Below are 5,000 nucleotides of genomic sequence, written 5' to 3'. Positions count from 1 at the left end.
GCACCGGCCAACGCCCTGGGGGTGAGTAAGCCCCTTTGACTCGCGCACGCACAATCAAGCCTTCAACGATCAATGGTTGGTTTAACGACCCGGCGGGCGGCTCCGGCGCCACTCTCCCCCCCGCGAACGAGGGGGGCGGACCGGGGTACCTATGCACCTAAGGCGGTCCTCGCATAACCCCGAGTTCCGAAGCCGGCTCGCTACGTCCACCCACCCGGAGGGGGAGAGACTCACGTCGGCCGACGACGAAAGGTACGAGGCTTCTGCGGTCCATACCTTGAAGGTACCCGCCGGGGGAGGTTTGGCCTCTCGAGTCCGACTCGACAACCGGCCGTGGCCAGGTCACCGTTAATGATCCTTCCGCAGGTTCCCCTACGGAAACCTTGTTACGACTTTTACTCCCTCTAGATGCCCAGGTTCGATCGACTTCCCACCTCAACGAGGCAACCCCCCGGTAAAGGGGCACCTCGGAGATGGTCCGAGGACCTCACCAGGCCATCCAATCGGTAGTAGCGACGGGCGGTGTGTACAAAGGGCAGGGACTTAATCGACGCGGGCTGGTGACCCGCGACTACTTGGAATTCCTCGTTCAAGGGGAAAAGTTACAATCCCCTATCCCCAGCGGGGAAGGCGTTCATAGGATTGCCCAGGCCTTTCGGCATAGGATGGATGCACATGCTGAACCAGCCAGTGTAACTCACGTGCGGCCCCGGGCGTCTAAGGGCATCACAGACCTGTTATGGCCCCGAATCTCATACGGCTTTGCCTTGCCCCGGATCGCTCTAAGAAGTTCGGCCACCGACCGACGAACCCCTCGGGCCGCAAGCCCCCACAGGGACCCAAGGGAGGGCCGTGTAACTTTTTAAGGCACAGGGTCTCGTCCGTTATCGGAGTTAACCAGACGAATCGCTCCACGAACTCCCAACGGCCATGCACCACCACCCACAGAATCAAGAAAGAGCCATCAATCTGTCAATCCTTACCGTGTCCGGGCCGGGTGAGATTCCCCGTGTTGAGTCAAATTAAGCCGCAAGCTCCACTCCTGGTGGTGCCCTTCCGTCAATTCCTTTAAGTTTCAGCTTTGCAACCGTACTCCCCCCAGAGCCCAAAGACTCGTGGTTTCCCTCACGCTGCCCGGCGGGTCATGGTCGCTAGCCTCACGCCGCCGGATCGCGGGTCGGCATAGTTTACGGTCGGAACTACGACGGTATCTGATCGTCTTCGCTCCCCCGACTTTCGTTCTTGATTAATGAAAACATTCTTGGCAAATGCTTTCGCTTTCGTTCGTCCCACACCGGTCAACGAATTTCACCTCTATCGGTGTGGTACGGATGCCCCCGGCCGTCCCTCTTAATCATTGCCCTCGGTCCTTAAAACCCACGAAATAGGACCGTGGAAGCCCCGGAGCCCCACTCCGGAACGACCAGCCGTCCCGAAGGAGAGACCCCGAAGCCCCGCGGAAGGGCCCTATTCCATTATTCCTAGCTCAGTCAGACATGGCACGTGTCGGCCTGCTTTGAGCACTCTGCTTTATTCAAAGTAAACGCTCCGGACCCTCCAACCCACCGTGCACCGCAGTGAAGTACCCAGCTAAGGGCTTCTCCGCGGCCGGCGAGCAGAGGACACCGGCGGGTAGGGACCAGGTCCCAACATCCACCCAGAGACAGGGGGTCACCCCCGAAGGAGCTCCCCACGCCATCCCGGACAGTACAGGGGATCCGAGACCTGTCCCCACATCCAACTACGAGCTTTTTAACTGCAGCAACTTTAGCATACGCTATTGGAGCTGGAATTACCGCGGCTGCTGGCACCAGACTTGCCCTCCAATGGGTCATCACTCACGGACATAGATTGAGTTCATTTCGATTACGCTCCACAGGATCATAGGACCCGCATCGATATTTTTCGTCACTACCTCCCCGTGTCGGGAATGGGTAATTTGCGCGCCTGCTGCCTTCCTTGGAAGTGGTAGCCGTTTCTCAGGCTCCCTCTCCGGAATCGAACCCAGATTCCCCGTTACCCGTGGTCACCACGGTAGGCACGTAGCCTACCGTCGAAAGTTGATAGGGCAGACACTCGAATGATACGTCGCCGCCCCGGAGGGCTTAACGATCGGCCAGAGGTTATCTAGAGTCACCAAAGCGACCCGACCGGAGCCGGGAGGGTTTTTCGGTTCTGATAAATGCACGTATCCGGGGGACAGGGGCCGGGAGAGCATTTCACGCCGACCCCCAGAACCCTTCCAACGCTTCGTTTGCATGTATTAGCTCTGGAATTACCACAGTTATACCAAGTAACGTGTGGAGCGATCAAAGGAACCATAACTGATTTAATGAGCCATTCGCAGTTTCACTGTACCAAAACCCGTGTGTACTTAGACTTGCATGGCTTAATCTTTGAGACAAGCATATAATACTGGCAGGATCAACCAGACCGACCCCCCTTGGATCTCAAACCCCGGACGGGGAAAGAGAGGGGGCGCATGGAGCCCGTGAGAGTGATCTCAGGGGACACCAGCGAAGAGGATCGAACGCGACCCCGCTGTGGGGGTCTGCAATCGACTTGGCAACTTGGAAAACGTATGATTCTCGCCCGGACGGTGCAGGCTAGGGGCCGGGTCCTTCCCTCAAACGGATCCCGACCCTAAGGCACCACCGACGCGGACGTTGAACGGACCTACTGTTGGATCGACCGGCCGACTAAGTCCCCCTCGGAACCGTTCTGGACAAGCGGACATGCCTCTTACGGGCATCCACGAGCCATGGAGGCTGGGAGCACAAGGTGGGGAGGATCGCTCTAAGCACTGTATTTAGGCTTAGAAGCCTGCCCCTGGTGCTCCGCGTATACCGAGCTCGAACGGCCGTGAAGGACAGCCGTTAAGGGAAGAGAATGGAAGAGAATCCTGGCCCCCTCAAAGCGCGAGGAAGTCGGCATAGGTTTTTACGGTACGCCACCACCGGAGCCGTCTGATGTTCAGAAGACGAAGGGTTTTGCCCTCAATCTCGTAAGGTCGAGGGCTCACCACCGAACTTCCAGCCGCGGTCCTTGGTAGGACCGATACGCGGACAAGCCGCAAATCCTGGCCCCCTCGCAGTGCGAGGAGGTCGGCAAAGGTTTACGGTTTCGCCCCCCGGAGCCTACGGAAGTCTGCGTTTAAGAAGACGAAGGGTCGGATCCCGTAGGCCGACCCTGCGAACTTCCAGCCGCGGTCTGTGGAAGACCGATCCGTGTCACCTCTAATGCGCTCTTTGCCTCCGGCCGTTTCCAGCCGGGGGCCCGGTGGTGCGCTCCCACGTCCCGCTCAAAGGAGGGGAAAGGTCGGGAGATCCCACGGACCGGCGGATGACCGCCGGCCAACGCCTCGGGGGGTTACGCGGCCCCGTCGACTCGCGCACGGGCAAATTTATGGGTTTAAAAAGGGGGACAATCCTCATACGTTCGACCCCCCGGTGCCCAGGGAAGTTGACCCTCCCCGGGCAGGCATATCGAACGAATCATCGGTCGGAAAACTCTCTCTTTCGGGACGGGGGAAACCCCTCATACGCTCGACCCCCCATGCCCAGGAATGTTTTACCTTCCCAGGCATACATCGAACGAATCATCGGGGTGGACACAACGGGCTTATAACAATCGACGGGGCGGCCCGTTCCACCCGCCCCACAAGTGGGCAGATGGTCGGTGGCCTATAGACCCACAGGCAGTCCCAATACCACCGTGATACGAGATCCGGGGTTGGGACTTGACCTTAAAGGTACCCGGTCGAGGCGGACCGAGTGGAAGCCACTCGGATTTATGACAGTGGTAGGCCCCACGGACCTTGGGGACCACTCCCCATCGCTCTGCCCGGCACCTGGCTCGGAAACCGGGACTAATTTTGGCAGTAATACGCTATCGGTCTTGGTTCTCATTGGTTCATACACCCAAGATGGGCGAACGTCGAACGCGAACGGGAGCGATCAACGCCCATAACCCCTAACCCTAACCCTAACCCTAATTCCCCTAACCCTAATTCCCCTAACCCTTAAACCTGGGGTCCATTTAAAAAAAATGAATAAATTAACTAGGCAGGAAAAAAAAAAAAAAAGTTGAGAGCAGAAGAACAAGAGCAAACACTAGAGGGCAAAAGTGCTACTAAGATGATGGCCTGAGGGGACAGTGTAGGCCTAAGGGGAAGGATTAGCTGAGGGGACAGTGTAGGCCTAAGGGGAAGGATTAGCTAAGGGGACAGTGTAGGCCTAAGGGGAAGGATTAGCTAAGGGGACAGTGTAGGCTTTAGGGGACAGGTGACAGGCTAGTGGCCTGAAGGACTAAGGGAAAGGGCATAGTCACAAGGTAAAGTGGTTTGGCCGAGGGGAAGGGCGTAGGCCCGAGGGAAAGTGGTTTGGCCGAGGGGAAGGGCGTAGGCCCGAGGGAAAGTGGTTTGGCCGAGGGGAAGGGCGTAGGCCCGAGGGAAAGTGGTTTGGCCGAGGGGAAGGGCGTAGGCCCGAGGGAAAGTGGTTTGGCCGAGGGGAAGGGCGTAGGCCCGAGGGAAAGTGGTTTGGCCGAGGGGAAGGGCGTAGGCACAAGGGAAAGTGGTTTCGCTGAGGGGGAAGCTTGTAGGCCCAAGGAAGGAACGGCTATTGAACTGAATGCCTAAGGGTGAAGGGCTAGTAAGGGGAAGGGCGTAGGCCCAAGGGAAAGTGGTTTCGCTGAGGGGGAAGCTTGTAGGCCCAAGGAAGGAACAGCTATTGAACTGAATGCCTAAGTGTGAAGGGCTAGTAAGGGGAAGGGCGTAGGCCCGAGGGAATGTGGTTTCGCTGAGGGGAAGGGCGTAGGCCCAATGGAAAGTGTGTAGGCCCAAGGAAGGAACAGCTATTAAGCTGAATGCCTAAGGGCGTAGGCCCGAGGGAATGTGGTTTCGCTGAGGGGAAGGGCGTAGGCCCGAGGGAAAGTGGTTTCGCTGAGGGGAAGGGCGTAGGCCCGAGGGAAAGTGGTTTCGCTGAGGGGAAGGGCGTAGGCCC

This window comes from Hoplias malabaricus, unplaced genomic scaffold (genome assembly GCF_029633855.1).
Source record: "Hoplias malabaricus isolate fHopMal1 unplaced genomic scaffold, fHopMal1.hap1 scaffold_125, whole genome shotgun sequence".
Lineage (NCBI taxonomy): Eukaryota > Metazoa > Chordata > Actinopteri > Characiformes > Erythrinidae > Hoplias > Hoplias malabaricus.
The sequence above is the reverse complement of the archived record's forward strand: the minus strand, read 5'-3'. Positions refer to the sequence as shown.